Source organism: Eriocheir sinensis, unplaced genomic scaffold, assembly GCF_024679095.1.
Source record: "Eriocheir sinensis breed Jianghai 21 unplaced genomic scaffold, ASM2467909v1 Scaffold12, whole genome shotgun sequence".
Taxonomy (NCBI): Eukaryota; Metazoa; Arthropoda; class Malacostraca; order Decapoda; family Varunidae; genus Eriocheir; species Eriocheir sinensis.
The window spans coordinates 987,310-1,000,052 of NW_026110518.1; the positions used below are offsets into that span (position 1 = coordinate 987,310).

The following is a 12,743-nucleotide window of genomic DNA, read 5'->3' on the forward strand; positions in this document are numbered from 1 at the left end:
CATGGTTCCGCTATGGCATAGTGACCAGTAACTCGTTGATAAGTGGTACCCTCCGGGCAGATGACCGATACATACTGAGGGAAATAAAAATAATGCAGACCCTGAAAGTTCTTATGGAAAACAGGCGTTGGTGTTAGCTGCTTGTAAGGGCACAGGGAAAGAGCGTCAGACGAGTTCACGCGGGTGAGGGCGATCTCTCATACCCCTCCCCGAACTGGTAGGAAGGCAAAGAGAGACGCAGAGCAATAGAATCGCCCGAAGACCGTCTCCTTGCAATACTGCAAGAGTGAGTAGCTCCCGTTGAATACAGAGCGAAATCCTTCGCGATTTGAACAAGAGACGGGGACGTATCCAGGGCTAACACACTGTCCTTTGCTGAAAAAGGGAACGGGACAATTTCGTGGGCCTCAAACACGTCCACCGTCTGAAATGGAACATGAATGATTATGGCATCGGGGGTGAGGCTGGACTCAATCAAGGGGTAAAAATATTGACTCATGTCTGGGTTGAATAAAGGTGTGAGGCTATAATTTTGATACCCGAGCTGGACAGTCGTTCTCAAATCGTGTAGAGGGAACAAGGCAGGTGTGACTACCGTGCGCTGCATCAACCATGTTGCTAATAACCTGCTGATTTGCCGTTGCGACGCAGTTAATGACGTTTTCCAATACATGCAAGGCTTGATCTAGGAGGAGAAACTGATTCACCTGGTCGATCTGTTTGACAACTATGTTGATAACTTCTACCATCTTATTTGTCTGCTCTAGCAGTTCCTCAATGTGAGTATGCAATCGCGCAAGTTTTCTACAATTGGCGTTGATCACCCTGCGATTTCGGGCAGCAAAGGAAAGTACTTGAGCGTAGTGCTCCCGCAAATCGCGCACGTCCTCGTCGGTAGCCGTACCGAAAAGGAACTTTGAGGCGGACCCAACGATGTTGAGCAACCCCCTCTTTACCCGAGAGTGAACTGAGTGAAAACTATAATCCATGTCTACCTCATCAACTTTTCCCCGTAAGAACAGAATCCTCTCCTCCAGTAGTTGAAAAAGAGTCAGAGTTGGTACTAGAAGGTGCCTTTGATTCCCTAGTCATGGTAGCCCGTTTGGCGTCTGCCATGCCGAGTAGTTTTTCTGAGACTATCCTGATTGTGTTAGTTGTGTTGGTCAAGGAAGTATATGGATATTTTACGAGGAGCACATCTTCTATGAGGAAGACCTCTCCTAAGTGTGCCGTGAGGGCACCAGACTTCAGGTGGATGGGTGTTGTTGCAAGCAGGGAGCCGAGGGTCAGAAAACGCAACATCATGATCTGAAAGTGGTGGGAATGAAGTATTTAAACCCGTGGTCTCAAATTATAGCTATGGGTGTTGGGATTATCTTGTTGAACATTTGACTCTGAGGGGGAATTACCAATATCAAGGTCCATAGGTGAGGGAATTACTTTCAGACGATCACTGTGAACTTCTAGACTGACTCCACTATTCGATTCGAGAACCTCAACCGATTTCCTTTGACATTCCGAACAACTCGGTAAGGACCCACAAATTTAGCCCCCAGTTTCGAACTCCTTTCCGCTTGCTTAATCATGACTGTGTCACCCTCTTTTAATTTCACCGGGACGGCCTGTTTGTGTTGTTTTGACATCATTTCAACCTTCGTAGCTTTTAACGTACACCTAACTTCTTAGTGTATCATGGAAAACATATGCATCTTCTATTGTGCGTACCTATCAATGTTGTAGAGAGGTTGTTGTGGGATTGTTAGGAAGTCGTACGGAAGATGTTTCTGCACTCCATATAAGATGTAGTAGGGAGACCACCGTAGAGTCGTTTACCGACGTATTTATGGAAGCGGCTATATGCGATAGCCAATCCTCCCAGTTATCGTGGAGATCGTTCACGAAAGGCCTGAGGACCTGTAAGATTTTCCTATTAGCCCTCTCCGCCAACCCATTAGCAGCTGGGTGGTAAGCTGTGATGAAGGATTGCGTGATGTTAAACTGAGCGCATATTTCGCTCAATACTGAGTTCCTAAACTCGGTGCCATTGTCACTCAAAAGAATTCGAGGAGACGAATGTGGACACAACACGTGAGTCAAGAGGGCATGGGCCACGCGTGTGGCTGTCTTGTCCTTGAGAGGCGCTAGAACTAGAAACCTAGAGAACTGGTCGACGCACACCAATAAGTAGCGCGAACCATGTTGGCTCTGGGGGAGCTGTAATCAGTCGATATTAACAACATCCCATGGCGCCTCTGGTACTGGGTATTGCAACATAGGTGCTGGCCCTTTGACGGACCCCTTGTGCTTAGCACAAACGACGCAATGTGCGACATGTTTTTCTACATCAACCCGTAATGTGGGCCAGTAGAATTTTCGTCTGGTGACAGATAGCGTCTTGTCTCTTCCTGGGTGCCCCGCAATGGGTGTGTTAAGGACCAGCTTAAGCATCACGGGGACGTATTTGTCTGGGATGACCAGTTGGTCTATAGGTACCGGTTTGGTTGGCCATGACCTACAAAGGAGGTTGTCCTCTGATAGGAAGAATTGTGAAAAGGGAACTGGCAATTCAGGAAGGTTTGATTCGTCTCCCGACTCGAGGGCGTAAATTAACCTCTTCCACACCGGGTGGTCTCGCTGAGCAGTGTGTAGCTCAGGTGAAGTGAAGTTGTGGATGACCTCTGGGGGTGGTAATCGCGCCTATCGGAATATTCCGAGATAAGGTATCTGCGACCACATTTGTTTTCCCGGTGATATATTTTATCTCCGGATTGTATGCTTGGATCGTTAAGAACCATCTTGCCAGACGACCGTGTAGGTTTTTTCCCTTAAAAAGATCAGTTATGGCCGCGTGGTCCGTATACACCACAATTATGTACCCCATCACTATGTCACGAAAATGCTTCAGAGCCCACACAATGGCAAGAGCCTCTAGGTGGGTAACAGAACAGTTCTTTTCCGGAGCTGTAAGTACTCGACTGGCGAACGCTATCACATGCTTTTTGCCGGACTTATCTGTTTGCATCAGAGCGGCTCCTAGTCCACTAGCCGAAGCGTCGGTACAAAGCTGAAAGGGGTCCTTGAAATCCGGAAAGACAAGGACCGGAGCCTGTGTAAGCGCTTTCTTTAAATCCTCAAAGCTCGTTTGTTGAGCTGGGAGCCACTGAAATGGTACGTATTTCTTTAAAAGATGGGTTAGGGGACTCGCGCGTGCTGCGAAGTCCTTTATGAAAGGCCTGTAATAACCTGCGACACCCAAGAAAGACCGTAACTTGTCCGCAGACGTTGGCTGAGGGAACTCGGCAATAGCCTTTATTTTGTCCTCCACTGTATGGATGCCGAATTCGTCCACGACATGCTCCAAGAACTTGATCCGAGACTTTAAAAATTCACATTTGGTGATTTTGAGCTTTAATCCGACCTCTTGAAGTCTGTGTAGGACTGCTTTTAGTGTTTCCATGTGTGCATGCACGTCTTTACTTGCTATGATGATGTCGTCTAAATACATATAGACAGAGTTGCCCAGCAAGTCACCAAAAATACTGTCCATTGTCCTTTGGAAGGTCAAGGGAGCTCCTTTGAGCCCGAACGGCATCCTCGTCCACTCATAGTGGCCATGAGGCGTGCTGAAAGCCGTTATTTCACGTGACTCGGGGGCCATGGGCAGTTGCCAGTAGCCACTGACCAGATCAAGACTCGTAAAGACTTTATTTCCTCTACCGAGACACATCAGAAGATCTCGAAGAACGGGAAGCGGAAAACGATCATCCACGGTCGCGGTGTTCACACGCCGGAAATCAATCACAGGACGATAAGAACCGTCTTTCTTTGGAATCAGAAACAAGGATGAATTCCACGGGGAATTCGATTCTTTGATGACACCTTGTTCTAACATTTCAGAGATAAGTTGTTGCACCACCTCCCTCTGACCGTGGGGGAGCTTGTACGCATTGATATATACAGGATTTGTATTGGGTTTTAACTTAATGTGGTGTTCAGCACACTGCGTAACTCCAAGCGGCTCGCCTGGTAGAGCAAGCGCCCCCCGATAATGTTCCAGAAGCTGGACTAAGGTTGGCTTAATTTCGGAATAGTGTGCAACTTTTAGGAATGCCTCTAAATTAGCTGTGTCTTGTTCGGGAGAAGCCTGACACGCCGAGGTTATGCCTGAGACTTGGGCTGAAGGGTATTCAGCTGGTTCCGGGGCGACATTTCTTCCATACACTAGACACTGACATAATCTAACACCGTGTTTTAAGGATACAGGGGATCCAGACGTGTTTATTACCAATGCCTCTGCAAAACCTCCCTCCTTGACTGTCGCAAGAGTTACCTCCACCGTCACGCGGTGTATGTGAGGAGCTCCGTCGATACACACATCACTGCCCGTCGGAGGGGCGTAAGGCAAACGGATTTTAACAAGTTTTGCAGCACGATCCGGAACTATATGAGGACCTTCTACGACTGCCGTTACTGTCCGCCACAAGTCTGCAATGTTTTCGTGTGGTTTGACCGTAAGAGGTGACACTTGGGCGGTGGCAGTCCCTGAGTCTGTGGTGGGTTGGTCATTTTCCCCCTCTGAGGGTGGGATTACAGGTGACAGAGGCGATGGATTTACCATCCCCTGTATGCGTCGGCCTTGATACACGATCGCGTTGCTTTCAGGGTTTATGGTCATGTGCAGGTCTTTCATGGCGTTTAATCCTAAGATCCCATCCACAGGTAAGGCAAACCTGCTAGAGACATAAAAGAAATCTCGAAAGGGACATATATTTTCATGTAAGCTGACTGTTACTGGTACTCGGCCCAAGGATTCCCAAAGTGGTGCCCGTCACGCCTACCACATTCAGGTCGTTCTCTTGGAGCGGCCAATTTTCCCCACTCGCCTGTCGTGTCAGTGTCCTGTAAGCGGAGTCGGAGATGACATTGACTGTAGCACCTGTGTCAACCGCTAAGGTGAGTGAAATTTTGCCCACCTTGCAAGGGAGGGCAATTATGCTTGTCCGTCCCAAGGCGGCAATGACGGAGTCAAGTTGCTCCCAATTAGTATTTTCCTTAAGGGACAGTTGGATGTACGCCTCGGGGCTGTCACGAAGTCATGTCTTTTTATTCTGAGAAGAGGAGTGTGGTTTACTGTCCGCTGAGGACTTGTACTTCTGTTCCTCCTTGGCCTTTTGTATTGCAGAACAACTGTCTGAATCATGAAGACAATTCCCGTGGATAAGGCAAAAGGCAGCCTTCCGCTGATGGTTTGGCCTAGGGGTCCTATGTGATGAATGATGCCCGCCCCTGTAACCTCCTGACCTCCTATCAGAGCCCTGTCTTGAATGTGTTGATTCCCTACGTTTCGCGAAACAAGAATGTTCAGTATGTCCTGATTGTTTGGAAAAACTACAGGTGAGAGATGCCTTACTTTGTGCTTGCAATGCTGCGGCCGTTGCGAGGGGTTGATGGTGAGGGTGTTCCTGAACCTTGACTTCTAACTCTGAGACGAAGTCAACCAACTTCCCGCTCGGCTTGAAGGCCAAAGGAAGGGGAGAACGGCGGTTCTTTTCTGAAATATGAAATAAGTAAAAAAACAACTCGAAAGCTGTCTTCACCTGGTGCTTTTGCATACAGCCCCCTGGAAGCCAGAGCACGTCTTTTAGGCTCTTGACACAGTCAACCGCCAGCTGATTTGCCTCAATCATGGCGTCCCAAATCGGCTTTGTTGAGGTTTTTTTTTTGGAGGGACTCAACCGTGTGTGCCATCTGTCTAACGATGCTTGGTTTACTCCCGCCCCCGAAGATTTTTATGAAATTCCTTTTAAAAACCTCATAGTTTACACCAATGTCCCCCGAAGCAAACGCTGAGGACTGCATCAAATTCAGTTGCCGAGAGCCTGAAAGTAACCGTGACCGAATGAAAGCGATTTTATCATGATCTTCCGTAATGGAGGAATTTACGATGGCAGATTCACACAAATCTAGTAACTGTCTCTGCGAAAAGTCGGTCTCGCCTCCCGAGAATTGTCGAATACTGGCGTGAGTTGGAATGACCCGAATCGGGGGCGGGGGGAGGTGGGGTGGGGTCCCGGGAGGAGGGGGGGAGGTGGATCGACAGGCATTTTGATCGGCTGAGTGGGGGTTAAGTATTCAGACGAACCCGGAGGTGAAGGGGCGCTATCCCTTGGGAGGGAAGAGTACGTAGCCCCCGATCGCAAATTTACCACACTTAAATCACCAGTGTTTGCACCTTGCTCCAATTCCTCCTCACTTGAAGGACGAGCCAACTGTTGAAAGGTGTCGCCGAGTTTAACGAGACTGTCTTTGTTCATACTATGGTGTAAATCATTTACAAAATAGGAGCATATGTTGATAGCTGTAAATATTAACCAATAAACGGAACGTGTATGAATTATTAGTTTGCGCCGAAACCCTAAAAAGGCAAGCAAGAATGGCTAGCAAGGTGCCTGTTTAGACGTAATATAAGTTAAGGTTATAATGGAATGCCATAATGTTATGGGTATATGAAAGAATAACTACATAAACAAAGTGGTATTTTAAGTGAGTATACCATTGAAGCTCACGTTTTCTCTCGAGCGGTGAAAAGAAAACGGAGGCAGGGCACACTGATGAAGATTAACTTTGATCAGGGAACTCACACTATACTCAATATACTCGCTAGCAAACAATAAGAAAGAATCAATATCGTATGCGAATGAACGTTACTCTCACAATTATGACTGATTAACAGTGTTAGGAACACAAAAATAAAAAAGGTCGTGCCTCTGCACGGACAATAATGAAATAAGCCGAGTCGGCATATTTGGACAAGAAGGGAATATCCACAAATACCAAGATTAATCAGCTGATGTAGTGGAGAGGGCGACGGTTTGTGATGCCCTGGGGTACGTGCAGTCGTTGTAGGCGCGTCAGGAAACCTCGGCCACGGCTACAGCGGCGGTGAAAGGTGAGGGATGGGCGGACATCGGAGGACTCGTAATGGCGGTTGAAAACTGCTGACCCAGCGAATTGAGCGGCAGCGGTTGGGGGCCGGTACACTGCCGCCAGACGTATAATCGCCGCGGCGTTCTTGTTATATTAAGAGATGGGCCGCGGTGGCAGATAAGACGACTTGGGTGTGTAACCTCTTGAGAAGACGCCTTGCAGGAAACGGTAGTGGTAACAGCTTGCAGTCACCGGGAGACGTCCGCGGGTACCCTTGCTGACTGCTTGCCGGAAGAGGTTTGGGCCGATGCTCCCGGTAGCGGCGGTGTTGCCGCCAGCTGTGGAGCGAGGGGCATTTGGGGTGTTCCAAGGTCAGCGGGGCGTGTTGGTGCTGGTGTGAATACTTCTGCCGTATCGTGGAGTGGCTTGCAGTGTTCGTAGCTGTGCTGGCCTGAAGCGGGGGAGCGGCTTGTAGATTGTGGCCCTCGCTTTCGGCTGCGTAGGCTTGTTGGTGGCTCGAGGCTTGTAGGATGGACGCCTGTAGAGTTGCTGCTGGTGTGCTCGAGGCTTGTAGGCTGGATGCCTGTAGAGTTGCTGCGGGTGTGCTCGATGCTTGTAGGCTGGACGCCTGTAGAGTTGCTGCGGGTGTGCTCGGGGCTTGTAGGCTGGACGCCTGTAAAGTTGCTGCTGGTGTGCTCGATGCTTGTAGGCTGGACGCCTGTAGAGTTGCTGCGGGTGTGCTCGGGGCTTGTAGGCTGGACGCCTGTAAAGTTGCTGCTGGTGTGCTCGATGCTTGTAGGCTGGACGCCTGTAGAGTTGCTGCGGGTGTGCTCGAGGCTTGTAGGCTGGACGCCTGTAGAGTTGCTGCGGGTGTGCTCGGGGCTTGTAGGCTGGACGCCTGTAGAGTTGCTGCTGGTGTGCTCGAGGCTTGTAGGCTGGACGCCTGTAGAGTTGTTTGTAGCCGGCGCCTGGTGAGTTCCTTGTAGCCGGCGCCTTGTGAGGTGCTTGTAGCTGGCGCCTTGTGAGTTGCCGCAGACGGCTGGTGCGTTGCCGCGGACGGTTGGTCTGTTGCCGCGGACGGCAGGACTGTGACTCCTTCCTTCCTTTGTACGCCTGTCCCCGGAGTTTGTTGGTGAGTTCTCGTGGCTTGGAGGAGAACGAGGTAGCGAAGGCACAGGCGCGGGGTGACCGCTGCCAACCAAATGTAACGGGCTTGTCGGGGGGCGTTTAAAGGGTGTTGATTAAGACTTCAGCTTCCTTAAGGCGAATTATATTCGTAGCCTTTATGTACAAGAAGCGTCGGAGCGAGAGCGACTGTCGTTGTGTGTCAGTCGGACTCTCGTGAAGGAGTGACGAGTTACAGGTTGGAAAATAATTGTTACAATTGGTCACGTACGTCAAGGTGACCTCTGCGCACCATCGGAGTGCGAAGTATACAAAACTGAGACGGTAAATACTGACGGACGACATTCCTATAAGGTGGCGTGATCTATCTGTCGTGGGTTTTTTCCATTGACAATTGTATGCCTAATTCGTGGTGATATTAAATAATAATAATAATACATTGATATCCTACTATAACATGACCGTGCGGCACTTGCTGGTCGAGTGCCTCAGTTTGGGGGACCTGCGAGTGCGATACCTGTCGCAGTGTCGGGGAGAAGACGGATCATTCCGTCTCTCGCTGATGCTGGGAGGGAGATGCCTTTCCCCGGGACATGAGGTACTTCTCTTTATGGAGAAGGCTGGCCTTCTCCATGAGTTATGTCCGTTTTATGTGTGATTTGTTTCGTCTCGTTTTGTTTGGCTTTGCTCTTAGTTTACTTTTTTAGGTTCCTTTTTTAGCCCTTTTAGTTTAGTTGTTTTTTTCTTTTCTTTAGTTTTTAACTCATTGAATGCGGCGCCATATGACCCTGGCTGTCGCGGCGCCTCATTTAAATCAATAAATCAATCAATCAATCGGTCCTCCCGCTGCAGTCTTCCCAAGTCTTCCCATGGCACTTCCGCTGTCTGTTCCACTGTAGTGCGGCGACACATATTCTGGACGCTTTCCCACTGGAGGCAATGTTGACACTCAGGTAGGCAGGGGCGCCGGCTCAAGCTGCTCAAGCTGTCCGCGTTACCGTGTGTTAGCCCAGATCGGTGCACAATAGTGTAGTGATGCTGCTCTAGCTTACCTATCCAGCGAATAAGCTGGCCCTCAGGGTTTTTCAGTGACTTCAGCCACCGCAATGCAGCGTGATCCGTGCGGATGGTGAAAGTTGCACCGTACAGGTAAGCATGGAAAAAGCCAAGGCTCTTGACTACTGCCAGGAGTTATTTCCGGGTCACGCAATAGTTATTCTCGGCTGGTGTGAGCTTCTTGCTGAAGTAGGCCAAAACCCGTTCCATGTCGGCACATGCCTGGGACAGCACTCCACCAATCCCTTCATCACTGGCATCACAATCCAGTATAAAAGGCTTAGAGGGGTCTGGGTAGGTGAGTACGGGTGTGCTGATGAGGGCCTCCTTGAACTTCTCAAAGGCAACCTGAGTTTCCGCTGTCCACTCAAACTTGCGCCACTTCTTCGTCAGGAGGTGCAGTGGTGCAGCAATCGTAGCGAAGCCTTTCACAAACCTACGGTAGTATGAGCACAACCCGAGGAAGCTCCGCAGCTCCTTCACGTTGGTGGGTGTCGGCCAGTCCCTTACCGCAGCCACCTTCTCAGGATCATGTAAAGGTGTACCGGGTGGCGTTTAAAGGCGTTGATTAAGACTTCAGGGGCGGTATACACAAACGTTCTAAGCATCGCTAAGTGCACTTAACGGCAAAGAATCGTTAAGTTTTCTACTAAAAATGGCGCTGGGCCGCTTAGCGCTGGAGCTGGAGCACTTAGCGGGCGGAAAATTTAAGGCGGGGAAGGGGCTCCCATAGCACCGTTAAAAATGTCTAAGTATTGCAAAATGGCGGATTACAGCGGGAGGGAAGGCATCACCTCCTAATATATCTGCCTCGTCAAGATGAATTGGAGGCGTTTAAGGATTTGAAACTCATCCTGAAATATCTGTGGACTGTGCTGAGATGAGTGGTTCGGCGAGGCGGACCTTGGAAACACTTACATGGCCATCACGACTGAAGTGGTGTTCACCGACAGGTAAAATGCAGGTGCAACCTTCACAGACTGACAGAGATTGAGTGATAACAGACACTGGAGACCCTCCAAGCGATGGCTGGTGACCGCCTGCCACCATCCACAGGCTGTTACACAAGGAGCCCTTGGAGTAACCTTGCTGGAAGCCCCGCGGGCCGCAGTGTGTGGCTGGCGTTATACAGCCCCCAGCCATCGCCTGGAGGGCATCCAGTGTCTGTTATCACTCACCTTAGGTAGTCTGTGAAGGTCCAGTCATCACTGGTGCACGTGTATCTTACCTGTGATCAACACCGGCAGCCACAGACTCCTGCCCAAGGAACGAACACAGGTGAGCCAATATTTTACCTCGCCAGACTTATCCTTTAGAATAGATAGATAGAATAGAAACTCTTTTAACCTAACACACCTGTTAATCTTGTGACTGACTTCAACAAACGTTTCTCACCAACCATACCAAACCCAAAACAATACCTATTTGCGTCACTAATGTCTGTTATTTCATTTTTACTTGACTAACCTCCCAGAGGCGATAAACCAAGCCTAATCATATTAACCTAACCTGGGTAAATTTATCATTGACATATAGTTATTTCAACTTAATCTGTTATTTAAGATAGCCAGTTTTAACCAAATCAACTATTATTTAGAAAAGGTGATATTTTTAACCAAACGTAAATGTCAGAAGTGTCCTAACAAAATTACCTTCCTTTGCTTATTTTTAGTAACCACACCAAATCAATTTGACGTATCGGTAGCTCTTAAAGGGAATCCCTGGGTGTTGCAAAATGATACTAATACCCATGCTAGCTAGCATTCTAGTATTGTTTTATTTGTTTTGGTCATGTCTTTTTTTTCACATTTGAAATTAATTAGTTCACAGTATATTATGGCTTTTGTTATTTGCAGCTCCCTTTCTTATGAAGATCTAAAAGTGAATTTTATGATTATTCTTAGTCTTACTCCCAAATAGCTATAAAAGTCAATCAACAATGCTATATCTTTATGAATAAAAAGAATTGCAAATTGGTCCATGAGTCAGGAGTTTTGACTTCTGGACAAGTATAGATATAGATATAGGGCAGGTGCCAAACCATTTCTAATTGTAATGTATCTATTTGCAGTGATCGTGATGACATTGACAACAACGAGCAAGTCCTCCTTGACCTACAGTGACCTCAAGCTGGTATTCACCACATAACATTATTGTTTAATCATTTAGTTTTTGTCATCCAGCATCAAGAAATCATTCCCATGCAAGAATATAATGCACAATATAAGAAACTTCACTTGCTAGAAAATAAGACAATGTTGCCAGCCCATATAGTGTGCACTGTGCAGTAAATAACTCCTGTAGATAATGCCTGTTATTCTATCACATACTTCTGTCGATGCAATGTCTTTTAGTTCTTGCAAAGGGTATGCAAAGGGTATATTAATTATTAATCCATTCTTATTTTTCCGACTACCATTTCCTGTGTCAATACGTCAGTCAGTTCAGTACTTTTATTTTCTTAGCTTGTGTTTTGCAAGTCTTTGCCAATTAAATCACTAGACACATCTTGATAAATAATACAGATTTAATTATAATATATCAGTCCCATAAGTTTATTTCAGATGCTCTTAAAACAACATCTGTCCATTCATAGTCCAGCTTAACCTGGTAGCAGCAACGGGCCAAATTTGTGGCTTTACCGTGTACCAGCGACGGGCCACATTTTTGCCATGATATAAACCCCCCAAAATAGATGATGCATCAACTGATCACAAATGCGTTGATATATATTTTTGAAATGGTTTGCATGAGTGATGATTTTTTCTCATTTTTCTTGCTCGGAGGGGCCTTTAAGAAATGTGATCCCTGCAGCTACTAGGTTAACCTCTTTTAGTATTGTACACTAATCAAGAAAAAACATACCGATTAATATATATATATATATATATATATATATATATATATATATATATATATATATATATATATATATATATATATATATATATATATATATATATATATATATATTATGTAGTTTATTTGAACTTGTACTCATATTTCAGGGCCAAACATGATGTGGAAGAAGAAATCAGTTGTCTCCATCAGTCGGGTTTGTGCCATGGCAGCTTTCTCCAGCTGTCCGGCAGAGGTCCAGTCCATGCCATGGAGAAATTCAGCCCCCAACAATGAGATGGCATGCCAGAGATGGATCCGCAGCTTCTCCTCCAATCAGTCAATCCTTGCAATCCCTTTTCTCTTTTCTCTCCTTCTGAACCACCATGCTTACACATAACTGATCCAAGGTACTTAAAATCATTAACCTCCTCCATTTCTTCACCATTCAAAATTATTTGGCGTTCTTTTTCACATTCAATGGGCACTCTATATGGGCATACAAAATCTACAACCTCCCTTCTACTCTGCTCACTCACTCTGCTCACAAACCATCACTTTACTTTTGTTGTCATTTATTTTCAACTTTCTCCTTTTACATACACTATCAAACACTGACCAAATTTTGTAAGTCACTTTGATTTTCTGCAATGAGCACTGTGTCATCAGCAAATAAGATTGAATTAATCACCCACTTCCTTCCCTCCCTCAGCATACATTTTTACTTGAATTTCCCCAACTTTGCTCTTCATTTTTCATAACACTATCCATATAAATATTGAACAACCCTGGTGACA

At 46.9% G+C, this 12,743-nt stretch overlaps 1 long non-coding RNA gene across 1 annotated transcript; it reads left to right on the forward strand.

The window, feature by feature from the left end:
* Nucleotides 1-9,897: 9,897 nt before the first annotated feature.
* LOC126989501 (uncharacterized) lies at nucleotides 9,898-12,320 on the forward strand. Its single transcript, XR_007743392.1, has 3 exons — nucleotides 9,898-10,386; nucleotides 11,180-11,241; nucleotides 12,117-12,320. It is a non-coding gene; the product is annotated as an uncharacterized LOC126989501 (long non-coding RNA).
* Nucleotides 12,321-12,743: the final 423 nt, after the last annotated feature.